This window comes from Drosophila persimilis, unplaced genomic scaffold, assembly GCF_003286085.1.
Source record: "Drosophila persimilis strain 14011-0111.01,24,50 unplaced genomic scaffold, DperRS2 tig00000477-arrow-pilon, whole genome shotgun sequence".
Classification (NCBI taxonomy): Eukaryota; Metazoa; Arthropoda; class Insecta; order Diptera; family Drosophilidae; genus Drosophila; species Drosophila persimilis.
In genome coordinates, this window is record NW_020825313.1 from 3,126,440 (window position 1) to 3,152,663 (window position 26,224).

Genomic DNA, 26,224 nt, shown 5'->3' on the forward strand with positions numbered 1-26,224 from the left:
TAAGTGTTTCCTGAAAAACGGTTTCGATGCCCTTGAACCTTTCTACTTTCTATATAATTTATATTCCTCCTTTGTGTACCTAACACTGTCCCATAGCAATGTGCCTATATAATAACTACTCACAGCTAACAGCTAGTACAGAAACTAGTAATCTTTCAACAACGATGGATGACCTCGAAATCATTTTTTTCGATTCCCAACCGGAATCAACCATAAATCTGGACTCTCAGCCGAGCTCCGTAGACCTGTCCTTGATTTTTGGGAATAAGACCCAAACCTATCTCGAGAGCAACTTCAACTGGTTAAGTGACATTAAATGGGATGATGCCGACGATGACCCAAGGAATGCAACGCCTAATAATGATAATCCATCATCCATTTTCCCGGATGATGACAACATTTTCGATTTAGTAGATAATCAGGATGATGATAAAAGATCTCGACTCCAGGAACTACTTCGGGACGATGATGACGAAGATGATGATGACTTAATTGCTGCGGTAAAATTAGCTGAGGCGAAATTTTAACAATATTTATATAATAAGAATATTTTATATATTTTTCTAAAAATAATATATACATATGTATATAATAAATATAACACATTTAAACACTATTTATTTTAAATGTTTTCTGTTTTACTTTTGATTGGTTGAATTTCACTTCCTCTTATTACAAGAGAATCATAGGATTCGTTTGAAACAGGTTTCTTCCAAGTGAGGATTACACAAAAAGAATAAGTGGATTTCAGGTAGAATACTGATGCTTTTGAATGAATTTATTGATTCATTTTCACATCATATTATACTTAGTTGGTAAATTTATGTAAAGGTATTTATATTTAAAAACGCACAGATTATTTTATTTTTAATATTTATTTTATATTTTTCGCTTTAATTCCATGTTATGCTTAAATAAAATATGCATATGAAGTCAATTCTCAACCAAAACAGTTCAGCTCCTGGACATAAGTAACATCGATAAAATGATGATTTTGATTTTGAATAACTAAAGTTGTGGATTTTTAAGGTGTGTTTTTTCAGTTCATTGCAGGAACTAAAAGATGTTTTTACATAACACAACTCGCAATGAAATGTCCTCATTTCGAAGTGAAAGTGAACTAACCTATCTCAGTAACTTACAGTTCTTATATAGGAAGTGATCAGCATTTAAACAAAAATTCTATGCATTTTGTTTCTGTTTATATAATTTTTTCATGTTGACGGTTATAGACCGAAAATGTAAATATAATATTTGAACCAATATACAGCAGTGTGTCCATAATTCATCCCTTATTACTCAACAACCAATCAGACTTAAGACATCTGGCCATTACAGCTTTAAAACCATTTACTTATTATCTCTCAACTACCAATCTACCAAAATTGAATTAATGAGAGTATAAAAGATCATGCAATCTTTCAAATAATTTAGTATAAAATCATTAGTAGTTTGAATAGTTTCTATTACTATAATGGTATGTAAGAATATTTAAATCTCTATATAGAAAATGATAAGCACTTAATTAAATATATACCTAGGCTTTCCTAGAATTACTTAACGAGACAAAACCGGCGGTGGGATACACCAAGGTTGAGGACCTGTGCATAGGATTTGAGTACAAGATCAATGGATGTAAAATCAAAAAAAACATCATTTGGAAATAAAGTAGTCCTTTATTTAACTGATAAGGACAACGAACCGCTTTGGACATTTTTACCTCAAAGTTATGTAACCAAATTTTCCACAAAAACGCCCTTTAAGATGTTGAAAGAGCATGGAATTTCACATCTTATAAATAAAGGAAAAGAGATGAATAGATATAGCACTGCCCATTTCCAATTGATATGTAAAGAGTAAATAAAGACTTCCCATTATATATATGTAAAGACAAAAATAAAGAAAAAGGTTAAGAATATCCATAAGTAAAAAAGAGATGACTAGATATAGTACTGATCATTTCCAATACATAGGTAAAGAAAAATATAATGGTAACAGAGCAAAGACGTGGATATAAAGAGTCGTGCTCTTTGAATCATTATCAGTCATAGATTCAAGAAGTCAGCTGCAAGATGCATGCCAAACAAATAAAACTTTTTTTAATGCGATTCGAGGAGATGATCTTCGAGGAGCACGTACAAATTCTTGAAAATTTGATGAGCATTTTGGAGGATCTGGAGGAAAAAGACTCCAAGTTTGTCTTTCATTATAAGCTATGCCCCGATGCGATGCAACGGACGGACCTGACACATGCCAGTGTCATACCCAAACAAGAACGCAGAAGCTATAGACTAAATGCTAAAGTGCCATAACTTAAATAAAAAATGTATCCCAGCTCAAAAAATCAATAAACATCTTAAATGTCTCTGAAATAATATTGTGTTTTATTTTAAACGAATTTTCTTAAACATTTGTATTATTAACTTATCATTATAGTTAAAATCATTTTTCTTAAATTGTTTTAAAAAACAATTTAATGTTTTTTTGCTGCTTTTAAATATTCCATATAGGATACAGTAATGATCGCATGTATTTGAAAAATAACCTTGCAGTGGTTGTTTATTAAATGTAAACTTTGTGGAATTTTTTCTTAATATTTTTAAAAATTCTTTATTTTGGGGATATTGACCATATGAATCAAAAAATTCTGCTGAATATTTGTTTTCAAAGTAAAAAGCAACCCAATGAGTTCCTAAATGACTTGAAGAATCTGTGTCTGCTATTATTAAAGCAGGATATTTCGAAATTACTTGAGGCAGCTGATCAGAGGGATAAACTCCTTTAAAAATTGTTTTTGTTTTTGAATGCTTGGAAAGCAACTTATAGATTTGCAATGTATTCATTATTACAATAGAACACGAATATTTCTTTGTTTATCAATATCAATCATTGAGTCATATTCACAGTATACCAGACAAGTAACTGCTTCTGTAAGAGGCTCCGAAAATCGTCCTTCAATTCGGATGGCTCCTTGTGATATTAAATTTGAGCATACAGTTGAATTGTGATGGTCTGCAGTTAGGTCAAATGCTAATATAAAACTATTTTTATCAAAAATTTCCTGTGTAATTTGTAAGCCTCGATCATAATGTTTTATTCCACTTGATCTGAATAGCATATTATATCCTCTAGAGCTTTGAGCATTTTCAGAGTTCGAGAAATCAAACTCAAGTGCCTGCGATGATACTTGTACTCCATTAACCAATAGATTAAAGCGTTGAATTTTAAAATGATCAAAATTGAAGCGGTTTAATGACCGATTTCCAGAATATGATTTGTTTTTCACCATGCAAAAAGCCAACAAATTGGGAAGCTGTCCAATTACTGCATTGTCAATTGATAATGTATTATTTCCTGGCTATATTGTAAATGATTTTACTTGAACTTTGCTGTATGGATAAATGACATTTTTAGTTTGTAAAACATGATGATGAGCCAATAAAATGCTCGGATTAATAGTTATGTGGTTCATGAATAGTTGTGCCTCCAATATTTTAAGATTTGATTCAGTTTCAGATTCCATTAAATAAAATGCTGTTTTTTCAATGTTAAAAGTAATCCTCAAATCTACATTATTTATAAGCAGTTTTGGTTGATTAAATATATCTCCATGAACTTTTCCGAATAGTTCAACCTTATTACTGTTTTGAAAAATATTTTTGAGCATAATGGATCCATCGGTGTTAACTTACCTAGATAATAACGTATCAGATAATAATTTACCATAATTAGGATAATAACCTTGAGTGGCTAAGTGACTTTCACTGGAATCACTACCACAGTTTAAAATCGTTTGCAAATACGATCTATAATGATATCACTCTGAGAAACCAAAATATTATTTAAATATACGGACGAACTTCTAAACATTGAATGCAAAATATTATTCACCACTCCAACATCGTTTCCTTCAATGTTGGTATTATCACTTTTTTTTGGTTGCACAACAAGTCTTAAGTAAACACTTGATAGGTCTCGATATGCTTCCCCATTTCCTAAGCAAACGAATTGAATTGAAGAAGCACTGTCCAACGTAGCTATGGGGTTATATGAAACTTCTTCTGTTCTCAGAATAGAGCTTTGTGTAGAATGTGGCTCAAAGAGATCCAATTCGCTTTTCATACATTCAGTATGGGTTGTCATTTTGATTTAGAAAAAATGTCTCTTATAGTTAATTTCTTTGTTGATTTTTTTTTTTTTTTTCTTTCGACTGCGTATGTTTGCGTTTTTCTTTAGATGATAAATGAGATAGTTTTTTCCTAGACCTTCTCTTTTTATTCTTTTTACCTGCCCCATTCTGAAATCGGGTTAACTTATTAATGGCTTTATTTGACAGGTTTTGACAGCAATTTTACTTTGTTCTTGGATAATGGTTCATAAAGGTTTTCGACCAAACTCATTTAGCGTTTATCCCCGAAAGGAATAGTGGTTTTATGTAATTAAAAAGACCACTAAAAAAATTTCCAATTCCTCTATCTTGCTGGATATGTCTGGATGAAACATAAAGACTTCCTACATATATGATTCAACCCCTCCTCCACACTGTTTTAAATAATATTGTTGATAAGATTTTGTCATGATGGTTAATTCTACTCTGAATAAATTTCCATCTTTACAGTATTATTTATAGCATTTCTTTTCGTTTTTTATGGTGAAGGGTGACAAAAATTGGAATTGCTGAAGATTAAAATAGTACCTTACATCCTTTGGAATCGGTAATTAAGATCGAAATTTCTTTTGGAGACCATATTTCAATCGGATAATATTCAATATTGTTGAATTGTATAAGTTGCTCTTTTCCATTATAATGTGATACTCGAAGACATCGAGGTCTTTTATTTCCAACACGTCTTGGTTTGATAATATCAGTGTATTTAACGAAAATCTCTGTTAAATATACCATTTTTTGTTCTACGTTCTTTACAGTTTATTAATTATAGGAAAACCAATTAATTTTGTTTTTTCCAATTTGCACCGCCTTACTGTTTCTAACAGACCTCGTCAACTTTTCTCGTCCACTTACGTAGTTCAAGTCTTGAAATGGATTGGTTCACTTCTATACCTCTTAAGTTTTACTCTTAGCTTTCGCTGTTTATCAGTAAGCTTCACTTTAGTCAATGCTGGTATTTTGATGCTTGATAGTTTAAAAATGAAGTATCCGCAACTTTACGCTTATTAGGTTTTGAGTTAAAAGATTTTGCGGTCAGAAAATCTTCATCATCGATGTCGTTAGGCGAAAGAATTCCGCTGCAGGCGCATATGCGGTAGCAAATGATCTTTGCAGTGGGGGCATTGGAAACGACAACACCAAAATGCATTTCCTTTGGGCCGCACCACTGGCAATAATTTAAAATATTTAAGCTGCTTGACCCGACATACTCCCCCCGTTGGAAGCCTGACTTCAACAGCATCTTTAAGGGTCAGCAGGCACAGCTTGTTGACGGCGCGCTTTGTGATTCCAGATGACGTCTTCAGCACAGCAACTCGGGAAACGCCATCTCGTCCAGGCAAAGGCTCGCCCACTCTCGCCAGTGGCCACTTCATGGGTGGAAGATTCTCATCCTTGACAAGAACCAAATCTGCGACAGCTAAACTAGGCTTCGCAGTGCGCCACTTTGAGCGGTGCTGCAGTGACGTTATGTACTCCTCCTTCCACCGGGACCAAAAGAGCTGCTGCAGGTACGAAACGCGCTGCCAGCCGTCCAGGCGATCGAAGTTTAGCTGCGTGACGTCAGGCTCAGCTAACGAAGCAGGAGGGCCACCATTCAAGAAATGCGCTGGAGTTAGAACATCTAGATCGGCAGGGCTCTCTGAAATTGAAGCTAAAGGTCTTGAATTAATCACTGCCGTGATGTGGCACAACAGCGTCCGCAGCTCGTCAAATCCAAGAACCGAGTTGCCTATCGCACGATAGAAGTGGTACTTGGCCGTCTTCACTGCAGCCTCCCATAGACCACCAAAATGAGGGGAGCGCGGAGGAATGAAATGCCAGTCTATAGCCTCGACCAAGCAAAAATCCAGCAGCGCCTTCTGATGGTCATCGCTGAGGACCAGGCGCTTTAATTCCATCAGCTCATTCTTAGCACCGACAAAATTGGTTGCGTTGTCTGACCAAATTTGCCGCGGCTTTCGTCTGGTACGTATGAAGCGCTTTAGTCCATGTAGAAAAGCAACTGTGGATAAGTCCTTTATAAGCTCCAGATGAACAGCCTTGGTAGCGAAACAAATGAAGACGCAGACGTAGCACTTGATTGGAGCCTTGTTGCGTGCCTCCGGTTTGTAGAAAAACGGCCCACAGAAGTCCACGCCTGTGATCTCAAAGGCATGAGAACCATCGAGCCGCTCCTTTGGAAGATCTGCCATAATATGCTCCAATACCCTGGGCTTCAGTCGAAAGCATCTTACGCACTTGCTTACTGCCTTGTTTACCGTCTTCCTCCCCCCAATAGGCCAATATTGGGATCGAATTAGTCCAAGCAAAGCTCGAGGACCAGCGTGCAGATTCCGCTCATGAAAATGGGAGATTATTGCAAGAGTCAGTGGATGGCTGCTGGGCAAGATGATTGGATGACGGCCATCAAAATCCAACGAAGAGTTTTTCAGTCAACCATCTACCCTAAGAAGTCCAAACTGATCCATGAATGGCGATAACGATGCGATTGAGCTCGATGAGGAGACTGCTCCCCTTGCCCGCAGTGACTTCATGTCCTCCCATAGCTGAGTACGCTGGACTAGTCGTAGCAATACCTGGGTTCCATGTTCAATGTCTGAGACAGTGAGTCCGGGGTGAGTCCGAATCCGGTTGCAAAACTTGTGAATGTATCCGAAAACGCGTTGAAAAGAAGCAAATGAATTCGCATACTTGGAATCAGCAATAATGTCCATGTAGGGCGATTTGACCAGAAGGCCTTCCGGCCTTCCGACGAAGTTCAAGGGCTGGCTTATCAGGTAGCACAGTGGGTGGCCAGTCATCTGAGGAGCCGCAAAGAAATGGAGGACCATGAGCCCAAAGAGCTGACTCATTCAGCTCAGTCGGATGAGCCCCTCGAGACAGAATGTCGGCTGGGTTTAAAGCTGTGGGAACATAGCGCCATTCCATTTTTTTGGTCATTTCCTGAATCGTTGACACTCTATTTGCAACAAAAATATTAAATCTTGACGGCTCGTCCCGAATCCAAGAGAGCGCAACGGCAGAATCACACCAACAGTAACACCTTCCCTTGAATACATCCATTCCAGCTATCTCAGATATGAGCCTAGCCAGCAACTCCGCTCCACAAAGCTCCAACTTTGGTACTGTAAGTGTCTTCAAAGGAGCCACACGAGATTTGGCACAAAGTAAGTGACTGCTGGAATGCTGACCCTTGGATACGACATAAATGCATGCACCATAAGCCTCGATGCTGGCATCGCTGGAAGGTGTACAAGCCGAGGAAATTCAAGTCGACGAATCTGACCAAATCTGGTGCATATTTCCTGCCACTCGGTGTTCAGTGCGACTGGAAGGCTTTCATCCCAGGACAACTTCTCTTGGCACAAACGCTGGAGAAAGATTTTGGACTTAGTAATTACGGGACCAGCTAGTCCGAGAGGATCGTAGAATCGCGCTATGGATGACAAAACAGAGCGCCTGCAGGAATTCAAAGAAGATTGAAGGGCCGAGAACGAAAATAATAGTAGATCAGAAACCGGATCCCACGCAAGTCCTAAAGTTTTAGTCACATGGCTGCCATCGTCGAACTTCAAAAATGTTTCCTTGTCCTCTTCCGGAACTCCATCCAGCACAGCAGGGACGTTCGAACACCATTTCCTCAATCTGAATTGACCTCTAGCCAAAATTCCAGTAGTTTGCTCCCGAATTCGGATAGCCTCCTCCTGCGAGCTGGCTCCAGATATCAAGTCATCCACGTAGAAGTCACGGCGAAGGATTTCAGCTCCAAGTGGAAACGCCATCTGCTCGTCCATTGCCAACTGATGCTGCGCTCGCACAGATAGATAGGAGGCAGGCTTCGTCCCATAAGTAACGGTGTACAATTGAAACACACGCAAGTCTTCTTTCCTGGAGTTTCTTCACAGAATACACTGCAAGTTGCTATCCTCGGTCGAGACTCTTACACAACGATACATCTTACAGATATCTCCCGAAATCGCAACGGCGTATGACCGAAATCGAGCAAGAATATGAAACAGTTTGGGTTGGATTACGGGACCAGCCATTAAAACGTCGTTCAGGGAATATCCAGATGAGGTTGAAGCGGATCCATCAAAAACGACGCGAAGCTTGGTCGTAGAACTATCTTCCTTCATGACGCAATGGTGAGGCAAAAAATATCGGCAGTTGCTGATTGACTGGGTAGGAACCTGAGACATATGGCCTAAATCAAGGTACTCCTTTATAAATGCTGCATACTGAGATTTAACATCAGGGCGACGATCTAACTTTCTCTTAAGGGTCAGGAATCTACGAAGCGCTTGATTGTAAGATTCTCCAAGGAGATCCAAATTATATTTTGCTGGCAGCCGAACACAATAATCGCCTTTATGTAATCGATGGAAATGCTGCACAAAGTGTGCTTCACAATCTAGCTCTTCTTTGGTAGACTTTATTATTGGTTCGATGCAATTTACTACCTCCCAAAACCTCCGAAGAAGCACCTCAAGCCGATCCTCTGGACTATTATCCTTAGCAGCTACGGCCCGAGCGCGAGAGACCATCAATGAGGAACCTTTTAAACGCGAACAACTTCCAGACACGACCCATCCCAAGCGCGTTTTCTGAATTGAAGGCAATCCTGGCAGTAGCTTGACCTGACCAACACACAGGAGCTCGAAAAACAGACTTGCGCCAATTAGCAGATCGACGCGCTGCGGCTTATAAAACTCCGGATCACCTAGTGGTATGTTAGATGGAATTTTCCAGTTTTGAGTGTCAATTCCAAAGCTTGGCTGTCGATCGGTTATGCTAGAGGCTACAATGGCAGTGATGAGAGTTGAGTAATCCGATGAGCGAGAGTGCAGGCTACCGTTGACCGAAAATCCATCCGTGACGAAGCTAGAGTCGCCTATTCCCGAGACTGCAGTCGATGATTTCATTTTTCGAAGCTGAAGCTGATTCGCGAAACGAGAAGTTATTAGATGCAACTGGGAGCCGGAGTCCAGCAACGCTCGGCAGGGAACTAAAACTCCGGAACGATTTTTGACTAAGACCGTGGCCGTGGCAAGTAGAACAACACCTGAGATCTTGGGCAATAAGGGCAGACGAGGTAGCCGCTGAAGTAGAGGGCTCAGTGGTATGCTCAGACGGCGTAGACTCAGACAGCGCAGACTAAGATGGAGTATACGGCGCTGATTTCCCTTGGACTGCGGTATCTTCAGGGCTACCAGCAAATGATCTTTGCAGTGGGGGCATTGGAAACGACAATAACTTAAAATATTTAAGCTGCTTGACCCGACACAGGCAAAACCGTTATATTTATTAAATCGTTTTTCTGGGCATTATTTACCAATTTTTGATATGCATTCGGATGCATTAAAATAACTTTGTTTAATTGATGCTTATTTTTAAGCATTGTTCAATATTTTTCCAAAAATCCCCGAAAGCAATGAACTTATTAAAAAAGGTTTACCTGTTTCCTCCTTTTTGGATGAGAACTTTTCTCTTAGAATTTATTGACCGTTTTGGACATGAAATAGGACGGAATGCATTTTTATACTTTTTTAGAGCATATAGTTGCTTTTTTGATATCTTATGATTTCCTCGTAGAGTATTCTACACTATCTCCACTAACGCTTTTACTAACTCAATGTCACAATTACTTATAATTGCATTTCGAAGTTTATTATTTGCCCTTTTGAGCACATACAATAAATGTTTGTTCGCTTTCAGTCGATTTAGATTCATTTTGTAAACCATTTTCATCTGAAAAGCAAACTGTATACTCAGAATTAAAAATATGTGTACGAAATCTAAGGAGATCATTTATTCCCTGAGTAAGATCAATAAGTAAATAACCATGTGGTTCATCTGTCACCTCTTTGTATATTCTGAAGAGCTCCTGAGAATTTTCAGGATAAATTTGTCTTGCTAAGCATTGAAATTGAAGCTTATCTCTAGGATTTTTGAACGCAACGATGTATTTTGTGTTTAGTGAAATATCTCGAGTATGTGATGATTTATGAAATATATTTTGTATGACTGCTATTACGGATAAATTCCTGTGGTGTGATCCTTTTGTAAATAGCTCACAGACATTTTTATTAAATGCACCCATCATTAAGTCATCTAGTATTAAAAGAATAGGCTCATTGTTAATGTGTGTGTGTGTGTAGGAAGCTGGGTTGCATACGGTACATAAACCGTCTACAGTTTGGTCGTCGCAACTAGAACTTGAACCAGTTGGACTGCGGAGTGGGTATCCTACGGTGCGCAAGGGAGGGTCTGAAGACACGGCGACAGCCTCTGATGATTGCGATGGAAGTGAGTGACAGGCAGTTATGGTACTGTTTCTGATACTGATTTTATTGACAAAAATGATTCTTATTTATAGGTAATGAAAGGTACAAAAGTGCTGAGTCTGTAAAATATATGTTTTGTGTATTATGGATAATTTTAGTGTCTGGTGGGCAATTGCGACATTTTGATGGTCAGCAACTGCCTCCGCTGTCTTCGCACTCTGCGGAAAGAGTGCATTGTCAGCAGAACTCACTGCAGTGGCTAGTGCATTGTCAGCAGAACTCACTGCAGTGGCTAGTGTGTTGTCAGCAGAACTCACTGCAGTGGCTAGTGTGTTGTCGTGAGGTATTATATTGCATGTTAAATAGAACACTGTGTCGCGGTGTCACTGTGTTATGCCGACGGGTCTTATAAGCTATTACTTAAGCATACTTCTGCAACTGAACATTCTCCCGGCCGTTGAAACTGTGTTCAACCATCGTTCAAGTCGACGGTAAACCGGCGTGCAAGGGGTATAGGGGGTGATGACATGGCTGGATCGGGATTTGATGGCCTTGGTTTCCATAGTTGATACTTCTTCCGGAAAATGAAGGCAATGATCAGTAGAATTGATATTGCTAGGGCTGCATAAGCAACGAGTTGATGGTGCTGCACGGTGGTGAGATGGTGTGGCAGCTCGTGCTGATTGATGGCTGATAGTTGCTGGCGTAGATCATCAAGCTCTTGAAGGAAGTCTGATGTCTGGTTCTTCAGTTGCCACATTGGTGGCGAGGGTGATGTCTCCGGTGGGTTCACGTCACCAAATCGAGTGTACGTCGATTTTACTTCGCTGATTGTGGTGCTGAAGGTACTGATGCTTACTGTAGGATTGCGAGCAGTGCAACCAGGGGCCATGGAGAGTAGCCCAGTTCCTTCCAGTGTTATGGTTGACGGAACTCCGTTGCATACTGCTTGAAGTTTAGTTGTAGAATGCGTTGCGAAGATCCATTTATTTGGATGCTGAGTTTTTAGCCACACCGTGTCAGCCTTTGTGTGTGTTACCTGACACAGTGTTTCTGTTTTATTGTTAAAGAGTTGAAACTCACAGCGATTGTCCACATTGAAGATCGTCTGGTGGTCAAAGCAGATGAACTCCTCGTTGTGTATTTTAAGACAACGTCGGAATTCCTCTTGGGTAGTGCCCATGAACTGGTCTCGGTGGATGTTAACTGTTACTATGGTGGTCCTGAGGTCAAATAGACTCCAGCTTGTTGAATCCCAAAACGGAATTGGGATGATGCTGAAGACTTCGAGCTGAGCTGTTGAGACCAGCGGTAGCGTCAGCTTGAAGATGACGTGCTTTGCAGTAGGGGTTCCTTCGGCTCGCATGATTCTGTATAGTTGAATCACCTCCTTCGTTGTGACCGGCAGCATTTGATCTTGTGGCAAATGATCCCGTATCTGGTCTAGTTGGTCTATTAGTTGCTCGGGCGACACCAGAGTGGGGCTTATTCTCCGATGATGAATACCGATTAGGACATCAGATATGTCGGACTGCATTCGTTGGAGAGTTGTTGTGAGCAGCGTTAATTGTGCTATTAGTCCTAAGTACGCTTGAGTCAGATGATCGCTGTGATACGACCCTCTTTCTCGGTTGATAGTAGCCAAATGCTGTTCCAAAGTTTTTAGGCGATTATCAGTTGTTAATTTGTCCTTTCTGACTACGTTTATTGTCGCGTCGACAATTGATGTTTGGTTTTGGAGCAGATGTAGTAGCAAGTCTTCATTGGTTTTCACTTTCTCAATCACTTGAGTCATCTCTTCTGCGTATTTTGCGTCGAGAACACCAAACAGGCTGCTTGCTACATTTCCTATGATGTCCAGCGGCGATCTGCGTTTTCGAGAGTTTTTCATTAAAACGCTTCCTGCTTGTAGCTCGTTATACACATGTTGAAAGTGTTGAACTATGGAGTTACATGCCGGAACATTTTTTAGTTCAGGGCACATGTATCGTAACTCTGAAATTCCGGCAGACATTAGTTGCATATCCCTCCAATATGGGTCCAAGTCATAGTATACGATCATGGTCCACTCAGACGTTGCTATTCTTGATGTTCCAAGTTTCTCATAAAATATTCCAGGCTTGTTTGCGAATTGTGTCACATTTATTGACTGTGACCATGCTAATGGAAGCATGAGCAACAGCACCACTAACGTTGATGTTAGTGTAGGTGACAATTTTGTTGTTCGCTGTGTGGGTGGCTCATCAATCTCCGTGGTGTCACTGATTACGTTGTGGGGGCGTTTGATTGCCACATCTTCCGGAAAGAGCGGCGCTAGACGAGTGATCGGGCGCTTGTATACGCCAGATGCTGTCTTAACGTCAACCACTCGTACGTGGTTGTCCTGTCCAGGATATGTCTTAATGATGCGACCCATTGGCCACTTCATTACAGGAAGGTTGTCTTCTTTAACCAAAACTAATAATCCTTCAGGTACGTTTGGTGAAGCGGTCTTCCATTTATGCCGCGCTTGCAATTCCTGGAGGTATTCTGTAGACCATTGTTTCCAGAATGAATGCTTTAGGCGCGATACCAATTCCCAGCGCTTGACCAATGTTCTTCCTTGATGATCAGCATTGACGTCAGGAGGCGTTGTCAATGGTTCACCAATCAAGAAGTGTCCTGGGGTGAGCGCTGTTGTATCAGTGGGATCATTTGACATTGGAGTGATGGGTCGAGAGTTGAGAATTGCTTCAATTTCGATTATCACTGTGTTTAGTTCTTCAAATGTCAATGAGGCTGTGTTGGTGGTTGTTATCAACAGCTTTTTTGCTGATTTTACCGCCGCTTCCCAGAGGCCGCCGAACGATGGGGCCCTGGGAGGAATGAATTTAAAATCCACTTGTTTTTTGTTGCAATGATTCGTGATCAGAGCGCTTGCCTTTGAGCTGAATATAGAGTCTTCTAATTCTTTAAGCTGGTTGTTTGCACCCACAAAGTTCGTTGCCTTGTCGCAATGAATAGTTTGGCACTTCCCACGTCTACTTAAGAATCGACGCAGGGCGGCCAAGAATGCATCTGTGGTCAAGTCGCTTACCAGCTCCAGGTGTACTGCCTTTGTGGAAAAGCAGCAGAACACGGCGATGTATGCCTTATCAGGTCTTTTGCCTCTGATCTTATGGTGGATCGCAATTGGTCCACAGTAGTCGACGCCTGCGTTAAGAAACGGGCGTGCTTGTGTGACCCGTTGTGCTGGGAGATTGCCCATGATCTGGTGCATCAGCTTTGGTCTAGCCTTGGTGCATCTAACACAGCTGTGGATGATGCTTCTAGCCATTGTCTTGTCATTGATAATCCAATATTGTTGTCTTGCGATTGCCCTTAATGCTTGAGCACCACAATGCATGTTCTCCTCATGTAGCTCCCGCAAAATCATTTTAACGATTGGGTCATTGTAAGGCAGCAAAACTGGGTGTTTTGCGTTGTATGGAAGTAGGGCTTCTTCAAGTCTACCACCAACTCGGATGAGCTCATCGTCTCCTAGGAAGGGAGATAACGATATGATCGAGCTCTTTTTATCCACAGTCTTATATCGTTGGAACTGTTTTAACTCTGCTGTAAACTCGACTTGTTGTATGGTTCGCAGGATTATAGTGCGGGCGTGAGTCAGTTCTTCTGCGCAGAGCGTTGTGGTGTTCGCTCTGTTGGTTTTGTAGCAGAAGCGTAACATATATGCCACAATGCGTTGCAACTTGTGAAACGAGTTGCTATGTTTGCAAGTATATAATTCATCCCCAAGTGCACTAGGTGTGATTGGCAAGCTCACATGTTTGGCCTTTCTCTCAAGATTGCTAGGTTCTATGTTGGGTGCCTTCGTCCAGTTGTCTCGAGATCCGTGCAAGAATAGTGGTCCATATAACCACAGATTGTGATCTGCCAGCCTGCTTGCTGCGATTCCTCTTGACAGGACATCGGCTGCGTTGTTGGCCGATGACACGTGACGCCATTGTGACTGGTTTGTTAATGCCTGGATTTTGGCGATTCGATTCGCCACAAAGGTATGGTATGTTGATGACGATGCGTTTATCCAGGATAACACAACTGTGGAATCACTCCAAAGCCATCCTGAAACCGTGTTAATGTCCATGTGCAGATCCTGTCGGACTCGGTTTGTGAGCTCGGCACCGAGGACTGCAGCACAAAGTTCTAACCGTGGTAGCGATTGTTTGGCTGTCGGCGCCACACGTGATTTCGAACAGAGCAGTCTTACTGACACTTGGTTGTTTTTGTATGTAGCGCGTACATATACTGCTGCGCCATATGCTCGTTCTGATGCATCTACAAACGTATGGAGTTCTTGTGTAACTGGAATTTTTCCATCGTAGATATGCCGGGGAATTTGCATTTTGTTCAAAGTTTGTAAGTCGTCCCGGTATTCTTTCCATTCGGTTTGGTGTTGCAATGGTAATTCGTCATCCCAATCCAGTTTGAGCTCCCAAAGTTGTTGCATGAAGATTTTTGCCTTGACTACCACTGGTGCAAAGAGTCCTAGTGGGTCAAAGATTTGGGCCAGTTCGGAGCATACCACCCGTTTGGTGATGCGTGTAGCCTGGCTTTTCTGTGTTCGTCCACACAATGTATCCTTCTTCGGCATCCAGATGAGACCCAGAGTTTTCACGCTGTAGTGCTCTAGTGTCTCTCCTAGTTTTACATCGGTTACAATATCCTCTTTGGGGATTCCTTGGAGAAGTTGCTCATTGTTGGAGCACCACTTGCGCAATTTGAATCCGGACGGTAGTAATATCTTATTTAGTTCTTGTCGAACATGAATTGCCACTGGAATCGTGTTTGCTCCAGTTAGACAGTCGTCAACATAGAAATCGGTTTTTAATGTTGTTGATCCGACTGGTAGTCTGTCTTTGTATTGTATTGCCAAATGATCCAGACATTTCGTTGCTAGGAACGGAGCAGCTGTTGTCCCATATGTTACTGTTTTCAGGCGGTAGTACCTGATCTCTTCGGATGGATTGTTTCTCCAGACTATCATCTGATGGAATTGATCCTCCGGGTTCATCCACACTTGCCGGTACATCTTTTCTATGTCCGCTGTGAACACGTACTTATGAATCCGAAATCGTAGCAGAATGGACATAAGTTCGCTCTGAACGGTGGGTCCCGCCTGCAGAATGTCGTTCAAAGATTTCCCGCTTGTGGATTTGCATGAGGCATCGAATACTACCCGAAGCTTTGTGGTGGTGCTCTCAGGTTTGAGTACACAATGATGTGGAATGAAGTAGTGCCTTTTGGGAACTTTTGATGCTGGGACAATCTTCATATGTCCTAGTCGTTCATACTCTTCCATGAAGTCCACATAACTCTTCCAAGTTTCTGTTGAGCTTCGCCGCTCCAACGCTAGGAATCTTTTTGTTGCGGTTTCCAACGACTCCCCCAGGGCTGAAGGGTGTTCGGAAAATGGGAGCTTTACAATAAAGCGGCCGTCTGAAGCTGTCTGAAGATTTTCTATAAAATGAGCTTCGCATCGTGCCTCCACTGGAGTGCGTGGTTTGTCTTCCGTCTCTAGATTGTCCAGAGTCCAGAATCTTTCCATGAGCTCGTTTACTCCCGTTGCACAAATGGGTGAGGACTTGTGGGCAGATTTGACTTTTCCTGCCACAATCCATCCCAGTTTCGTGTTTTGTAGCAGCGGGCCTCCTGTCCTTAGCTGCTGTTGATCTGGTAGCAGCAGCGAGTAATAATGCTCGGCTCCGATTAGCATGTCGATTTTGCCTGGCGTATGGAAGTTTGGATCTGCCAGTGAGATCCTGCTTGGTATGTTTAAGCTCTCTGGATCGAGTGCCTGAGCTGGTTGGTCAGCTATTATCTGTGGTAATACGAACGCTTCAATTCTTTGCGTAAAACCATTGTGAAGGGATTTCATGAGCACATTTACTCGTGCTCTGCTGGTCTTTGATTGACCTCCAATTCCTTCGATCCGCAATGTTGTGTCTTTTAGTTTGAGTGACAACATTGATGTCATTCGTTCAGAGATCAAGTTTATCTGTGATCCTGAATCTAGCAGTGCTCTGAAATTAGCAACCTGCCCGTTGTTGGCTTCTACTGCCACCTTTGCTGTGGCCAGAAGATTGTAACTATTGTTACTTGCTGCACCAACCGTCGGAGCTGCGCCTGATGCTGTTTCCAAATGTAGCATCGTGTTGTGCTTCTTGTCACACTTGAAGCAGTTTCGACCGGGGCATGCGTTTGTTTTGTGATTTGTTCTAAAACAATTGACGCACATTTTTTGCTTTTGTACCCAGTTTAGTCGTTCTGATGGAGATTTGGAGCGAAATTCTTCGCATCCGTAGAGCCAATGGCTTGCTTTCTTGCAGAATGTGCATAAGGGTGCTCGCGCTCTCCTTGTGTTTGCTGATGCACATGTCGTGCCTTTTGGCTCTCTCCTTGATGCTGGTGGCTTCTTACTGGTTCCTAGAACCCGAATTCTTTGCTCCAAGAACTGAAGCATCGTATCCAGCGCCTGAATGTCCTTTGAGCTTCCCAATGATTGCTCATACAAGGCCTTATTTGTTACATCCAGTTTGTTCCTGATAATGGCAATCAATATCGGATCCCATGTAGATATATTGATGCCCAATCCCTTTAGTGATGCAAGGGATTCTATGGTTGTTATATACAACTCTTTTAATGACTTGGGATCGTCATTAATTGTCTGGTGATTGAGGAAGCGGTTCAGTACCGTGTTTGAAACATCCCTGGGATTGTTGTATGCGTCAACTAGTATTTCCCAAGCGGCTTCATAATTTTCTTCCTTTAGATCGATATGTCGAATCAGTCTTTCTGCCTCGCCGGTGACGGTGGTTTTAAGATACCACATCTTTTTCACCGTAGGCATGTTGGTCTCATGCACCATGCATGAGAACAGATCGAAGAACTGGGTCCATTTTAATAGATCCCCATCAAACTTTGGGATGCTGATCCGTGGCAGCTGCACGTTATCCGTGTTTGGTGTGGCTGACTTTGCCAATGCTCTTTGGACCTTACTTTCCAGTGTTAGATAGGCTTCCATGTCGTATCCTCCTTCCACTGGGTCCTCGTATTCCTCATGAATTGTGAAATGGACTTCCTGCGCTTGAGTCCATAGTGATTTTATCAAATCACTTGATGTGCGTCCTTCCGCCTCTGAAAGTTGTTTCAGATTGCGCTTAACGGACTCTACTATAGCCTTTTGTCGGCGACATAGTGAAAGAAGTTTGCTGTAATCCTTCGAGGACTGCTGGATCAGACCGCTTTCTTTGGGAGCTACCGGAGGATTCTCATGCCTTTCTTTAAAGACGATTTGACGTTCCCCACGAGCACTAGACGTCTGTGATAGCTTATCCATGCCTTCGGTAAACATCGCAATGTATTGCTTACATGTTGTACGTAAGTCTTCCCGGAATTTTACGTATTCATCCGTTTTGTCTGTATCGCGAAGTTTGGAGTCGTTTTTGTTGAAGCGATTCCACGCATTTTCTAGTGCTGATATTTTGGCTTGAAAATAAGAGGCCGTTTGCTTTCGTTCTTGGGAATCTTTTTTATAGTTCCGAATGCACCTCGATATTTCCTCACCAATTTCTTGCTGCACATCCATTGCCATTGTAGCGGCAGCTTCTGCCTCCATATGTTTATCCATTCTATCTGTTTGTACTTATTCCTTTCGACCCGTTGGGAGTGTTTTATTTGCTTTGCAGCTGGATACGCTCCGAATCGCAACCGTTGTCGGTCAGAAAGGTAATAGTACAGGTGATGTGTTGGATGGAGGGATTTGTGCTGTTTCCAATCTATGGAACGCACGGAACAACAAAAATTGATTACCTTGGTGGTAGTCGAATTCTATAGCTGTTTTTCTGTGGGCTGATAACCTGAATATGTCAGATTTGCCAGAGTGATACTTATTGGTAGGAGATGCTACCGTAAGTGTATGGCCTGGTGCCAAAATTTTTATTGAAGATGTCCTGTTGACTGCTTCAATCTGATGTCCAGATCGAATCCTTTCACTGTAGCTTGTCTGACAGTTTGAAAGGATGACCAAGGTCGGGGTCACCAAATGTTAATGTGTGTGTGTGTGTAGGAAGCTGGGTTGCATACGGTACACAAACCTTCTACAGTTTGGTCGTCGCAACTAGAACTTGAACCAGTTGGACTGCGGAGTGGGTATCCTACGGTGCGCAAGGGAGGGTCTGAAGACACGGCGACAGCCTCTGATGATTGCGATGGAAGTGAGTGACAGGCAGTTATGGTACTGTTTCTGATACTGATTTTATTGACAAAAATGATTCTTATTTATAGGTAATGAAAGGTACAAAAGTGCTGAGTCTGTAAAATATATGTTTTGTGTATTATGGATAATTTTAGTGTCTGGTGGGCAATTGCGACATTTTGATGGTCAGCAACTGCCTCCGCTGTCTTCGCACTCTGCGGAAAGAGTGCATTGTCAGCAGAACTCACTGCAGTGGCTAGTGCATTGTCAGCAGAACTCACTGCAGTGGCTAGTGTGTTGTCAGCAGAACTCACTGCAGTGGCTAGTGTGTTGTCGTGAGGTATTATATTGCATGTTAAATGGAACACTGTGTCGCGGTGTCACTGTGTTATGCCGACGGGTCTTATAAGCTATTACTTAAGCATACTTCTGCAACTGAACACTCATGATTTTCATGATTTCATTTTAATTTAATTAATTGTTTCGGGAACTCCTTTATAGTATTCGATGGTATTAAAATTTGGCTTAGCATGCTCCTCTCCATAACACCAAATTATTCGATTAATTGAAATGCTCAGCAAATCATTCCTTTTGTTTATTAAATTTTCTAAAAACGTTGTCTTACCAGATCCTGAAGGTCCGCAAAAAGGCATTGTAAAAGGATGTATAAATTGCTTAAACATTTTTGGTTATGTTTTATTTATTAATATTTTATAAATGTTTTCTAACAGTTTTTTTCTAAGTGATTATCAGATCCGCAATAATTGCAATAAACAACTTGTGTGTATCCGCTTTTGTGCGGATCCTTTTCAAACAAACGCTTAAATGAATCCATTTTAAACAACTAGTTACTACAAGTGCTTAATATAAACTGAAAATCTAAACATATGAGTCACCATTACAGTAGATAGCGTAGTTAGAATTTTCCAAGATAACAAATAGCTTAAATAAATTATTTAGAGCACAGCTAAGAGGAATTTTTTTGTGGATTCTACAGTTTGTAAAAAAATTTGGATAAAATGTGAGACGTTTTCCTATATCGATATCAATAATATTATTTGTTAAATACTTAGATAAAAACTTTTTTTTTTTAATTTCACCACGTACAATGACGGTGAAAGTATGGTGAAAGTATTTCACCTAAACTTAAATATGATATTTCACCATCTGACCATTCCACTCCATTTATGGTTTGACGATTAATATTTTGTTGTTTAATCATTTCATTATCCAATCCATTCAGATGATATGGAGGTTTGAAATGAAAGAAGTTTGGTGTTACTGTTCCGGTTTGCATAAACGACATCTCCTTAATAAAAAGTTGTTTATTATTTCCAAAGAGATATTAAATATGAACTATAATGCTTGAATTCCTGCCGATTGTGTTCATGTTGGTTTGAGATTTTGTAAGAAACTAAATGAGTCGTTGATGTCTATTGCCTTTATATACAGCCCAATTCAGTAAGAGTTCTTAGTTTAACAAAAGCATTCAACCCAAATGGACACGCTTCACTCGAAAAAAAATTAGGTCCACTAGAAAGAAGCAGGATGACGAAGTCATTTTCGGTCTCGAATATTATGTAGTACATAATTTAAAGCTTAAATGCGGTTTTTCAACTACAAGAAAATTCACTCCAATGATATGGATGCAGCAAAGCAAAAACAACTTCGTCGGTTTAGATAAAGATGAATGGATGCAATTGGTTACATACAAGGCGTATATCCAATTGAAACTTGATCAGTACGATTTTTTGATGCCTGATACAATTATAGACCATCCATTATTGACCACAGTTAAGTGTAATTTAAGATTTCGAAAATCAGATAAGCAGTATGTGTTTATAATAAATCAGTTTGGAAATAAAATTGAATTTGATAGTGAGTCCTGGAGATCGCTTTGAAGATTAGGCATTTTTTTTTACCACATTTTTATGTTGGAATACGATACTTAAGCAACAAATTATATACCTCTACTATAATAAAATTATTCCTAAGTGTGCAGCCTTACAAAAATTTGATGTTCAAATAGCTGATTTAGACGGTACTTATGATGGAAATGTGCAAATACATTTAACCCGTTTATGCTTTGAAATTTCCCCAAAAAAGGTGTAATCAAATAAAACGCGATGTTCTTGAGTATAAGCAAACACTTTTAAATAAGCAATCATCGCAACATAACAATAGAAAATAAAAACGAGGGGGAACGTTGTGAGTTGCTGGGAACACCGCAACTCTACATTTATACCCGATACTTAGTCAGTATGGCTCTCCTCCGGCAGACGCCGCTAATATTAAACGAAACGACAAAGAGTGCGTGCGAGAGAGACAGAAAATCAGTCTGAGCGTGACGTCGGGCGCTGCGTAGCCACTGCAAATTGATTTGTTCCTTATGGCTATAAAAATGATCTGATCTGATCCAGATTCAGCAATCTGATTGATATAGTCATTATCTATGATTCTGCGTTTTTAGTTTTCTCAAATCTGCAATATTGTGGATGCAATAGATTTTCGTCCTTTGTGGGGGCAGAAGGGGGTGGGGCGAAATTTTGAGATATACGTTTTATAGTGAGATCTAACAGGAGTGTGTGTACCAAATTTGGTTACTCTAGCCTTAATAGTCTCTGAGATTTGTGGTTGCCTCAGATTTTCGTCCTTTGCGGGGGCGGAAGGGGGTGCGGCGAAATTTTGACACAAAACGATCAAGGTCCGATATCACAGGAGTGTGAATACCAAATTTGGTTGCTCTAGCTCTTATGGGTTCTGACCATGAAACCTGTGTGTTAGAGTGAGACAGAGCTAGAAAGAGTGAAATTGTTTTCCTGATTCTGGCTATAATAATTATACGATCTGCTTTAGATTTTGCACTCTAGAAGATATAGTCATCTTCTACGATTCTGCGTTTTTAGATTTCTTGTATCGTCGAAATTGTGGATGCCACAGATTTTCGCCCTTTGTGGGGGCGGAAGTGGGCGGGGCAAAGTTTTGAAATATTTTTGTAGCAGTGACATATCACAGAAGTCTGGATCCAAAACATCGTTGCTCTAGCTCTTATAGTCTTTGAGCATTAGGCGCTGAAGGGGACGGACAGACGGACAGACGGACGGACGGACAGACGGACAGACGGACAGACGGACGGACGGACAGACAGACATGGCTCAATCAACTCGGCTATTGATGCTGATCAAGAATATATATACTTTATGGGGTTGGAAACGATTCCTACTGGACGTTACACACATCCACTTTTACCACAAATCTAATATACCCCAATACTCATTTTGAGTATCGGGTATAATTATAATAAAAACGAGGGGGAACGCGAAATTTTGAGATATACGTTTTATAGTGAGATCTAACAGGAGTGCGGATACTAAATTTGGTTACTCTATCCCTAATAGCCTCTGAGATTTGTGAATATCCCCAGATTTGCATCCTTTGCGGAGGCGGAAGGGGGTGTGGCGAAATTTTGACACAAAACGGTCAAGGTCCGATATCACAGCAGTGTGGATACCAAATTTGGTTGCTCTAGCTCTTATGGGTTCTGAGATCCTTGAACTCATATTTTGCAATTGGCAAAACCGACCATGAAACCTGTGTGTTAGAGTGAGACAGAGCGAGAAGGAGTAAAATTGTTTTCGTGATTTTGGCTATAATAATTATACGATCTGGTTCAGATTTTGCACTCTGTAAGATATAGTCATCTTCTACGGTTCTGCGTTTTTAGTTTCCTCGTGTCGTCGAAATTGTGGATGCCACAGATTTTCGCTCTTTGTGGGGGCGGAAGAGGGCGGGGCAAAGTTTTGAAATATTTTTGTAGCAGTGACATATCACAGAAGTCTGGATCCAAAACATCGTTGCTCTAGCTCTTATAGTCTTTGAGCACTAGGCGCTGAAGGGGACGGACAGACGGACGGACGCACAGACGGACAGACAGACATGGCTTAATCGACTCGGCTATTGATGCTGATCAAGAATATATATACTTTATGGGGTCGGAAACGATTCCTTCTGGACGTTACACACATCCACTTTTACCACAAATCGAACATACCCCAATACTCATTTTGAGTATCGGGTATAAAAATGGTAAATTTAACAGAGTTTTTCGTGGCATTACTTAGTGATGATTCGTTAAATGTATATCATGATAACGTTAAGGGTGCATTTACAAACATTGTAAATATTCCTGAAAACATGAACGATGACTGGGAAGTAGGAATTACAGACTTATATCTAAATAAATGTATAAAAAGCAGGCCTGAGAATACCTCAATCGTATCCGAAGAAACAACAGAATTCGTTATTAGCTTAGTAAATGGAGAAACATTTCGATATGAAAATGAGTCAGTAGAGTCTGAACAGTTTCAAAATGGGTTGATTTTTGTTTACACTGACATTATCAAACCAAGATGTGTTGGAAATAAAAGACCTCGATGTCTTCGAGTATTACATTATAATGGAAAAGAGCAACTTATACAATTCAACAATATTGAATATTATCTCATTGAAATATGGTCTCCAAAAAAATTTCGATCTAATTACTGATTCCAAAGGGTATAAAATACCATTTGAATCTTCAGCAATTCCAATTTTTGTTACCCTTCACTTTAAAAAACGAAAAGAAATGCTATAAATAATACTGTAAAGATGGAAATTTATTCAGAGTAGAAATAACAACCATGACGAAATCTTATCAACAATATTATTTAAATCAGTGTGGAGGAGGGTTGAATCATATAGGAAGTCTTTATGTTTCACCCAGAGTTATCCAACAAGGTAGAGGAATTGGGAATTTTTTTAGTGGTCTTTTTAATTACATAAAACCACTATTCCTTTCGGGGATAAACGCTATTAAAAACCAAGCTTCTGAGACTGGAAAGGCAGTAATAAATGAGTTTGGTCGAAAACCTTTAAGAACTATTATCCAAGAACAAAGTAAAATTGCTTTGCAAAACCTGTCAAATAAAGCCATTAATAAGTTAACCCGATTCCAGAATGGGGCAGGTAAAAAGAATAAAAAGAGAAGGTCTAGGAAAAAACTTTCTCATTTATCATCTAAAGAAGGAAGCAAACATACGCAGTCGAGACCCAAAAAAAAAATCAACAAAGAAATTAACTATAAGAGACATTTTTTCTAAATCAAAATGACAACCCATACTGAATGTATGAAAAGCGAATTGGATCTCTTTGAGCCACATTCTACACAAAGCTCTATTCTGAGAACAGAAGAAGTTTCATATAACCCCATAGCTTCGTTGGACAGTGCTTCTTCAATTCAATTCGTTTGCTTAGGAAATGGGGAAGCATATCGAGACCTATCAAGTGTTTACTTAAGACTTGTTGTGCAACCAAAAAAAAGTGATAATACCAACATTGAAGGAAACGATGTTGGAGTGGTGAATAATATTTTGCATTCAATGTTTAGAAGTTCGTCCGTATATTTAAATAATATTTTGGTTTCTCAGAGTGATATCATTATAGATCGTATTTGCAAACGATTTTAAACTGTGGTAGTGATTCCAGTGAAAGTCACTTAGCCACTCAAGGTTATTATCCTAATTATGGTAAATTATTATCTGATACGTTATTATCTAGGTAAGTTAACACCGATGGATCCATTATGCTCAAAAATATTTTTCATAACAGTAAAAAGGTTGAACTATTCGGAAAAGTTCATGGAGATATATTTAATCAACCAAAACTGCTTATAAATAATGTAGATTTGAGGATTACTTTTAACATTGAAAAAACAGCATTTTATTTAATGGAATCTGAAACTGAATCAAATCTTAAAATATTGGAGGCACAACTATTCATGAACCACATAACTATTAATCCGAGCATTTTATTGGCTCATCATCATGTTTTACAAACTAAAAATGTCATTTATCCATACAGCAAAGTTCAAGTAAAATCATTTACAATATAGCCAGGAAATAATACATTATCAATTGACAATGCAGTAATTGGACAGCTTCCCAATTTGTTGGCTTTTTGCATGGTGAAAAACAAATCATATTCTGGAAATCGGTCATTAAACCGCTTCAATTTTGATCATTTTAAAATTCAACGCTTTAATCTATTGGTTAATGGAGTACAAGTATCATCGCAGGCACTTGAGTTTGATTTCTCGAACTCTGAAAATGCTCAAAGCTCTAGAGGATATAATATGCTATTCAGATCAAGTGGAATAAAACATTATGATCGAGGCTTACAAATTACACAGGAAATTTTTGATAAAAATAGTTTTATATTAGCATTTGACCTAACTGCAGACCATCACAATTCAACTGTATGCTCAAATTTAATATCACAAGGAGCCATCCGAATTGAAGGACGATTTTCGGAGCCTCTTACAGAAGCAGTTACTTGTCTGGTATACTGTGAATATGACTCAATGATTGATATTGATAAACAAAGAAATATTCGTGTTCTATTGTAATAATGAATACATTGCAAATCTATAAGTTGCTTTCCAAGCATTCAAAAACAAAAACAATTTTTAAAGGAGTTTATCCCTCTGATCAGCTGCCTCAAGTAATTTCGAAATATCCTGCTTTAATAATAGCAGACACAGATTCTTCAAGTCATTTAGGAACTCATTGGGTTGCTTTTTACTTTGAAAACAAATATTCAGCAGAATTTTTTGATTCATATGGTCAATATCCCCAAAATAAAGAATTTTTAAAAATATTAAGAAAAAATTCCACAAAGCTTACATTTAATAAACAACCACTGCAAGGTTATTTTTCAAATACATGCGATCATTACTGTATCCTATATGGAATATTTAAAAGCAGCAAAAAAACATTAAATTGTTTTTTAAAACAATTTAAGAAAAATGATTTTAACTATAATGATAAGTTAATAATACAAATGTTTAAGAAAATTCGTTTAAAATAAAACACAATATTATTTCAGAGACATTTAAGATGTTTATTGATTTTTTGAGCTGGGATACATTTTTTATTTAAGTTATGGCACTTTAGCATTTAGTCTATAGCTTCTGCGTTCTTATTTGGGTATGACACTGGCATGTGTCAGGTCCGTCCGTTGCATCGCATCGGGGCATAGCTTATAATGAAAGACAAACTTGGAGTCTTTTTCCTCCAGATCCTCCAAAATGCTCATCAAATTTTCAAGAATTTGTACGTGCTCCTCGAAGATCATCTCCTCGAATCGCATTAAAAAAAGTTTTATTTGTTTGGCATGCATCTTGCAGCTGACTTCTTGAATCTATGACTGATAATGATTCAAAGAGCACGACTCTTTATATCCACGTCTTTGCTCTGTTACCATTATATTTTTCTTTACCTATGTATTGGAAATGATCAGTACTATATCTAGTCATCTCTTTTTTACTTATGGATATTCTTAACCTTTTTCTTTATTTTTGTCTTTACATATATATAATGGGAAGTCTTTATTTACTCTTTACATATCAATTGGAAATGGGCAGTGCTATATCTATTCATCTCTTTTCCTTTATTTATAAGATGTGAAATTCCATGCTCTTTCAACATCTTAAAGGGC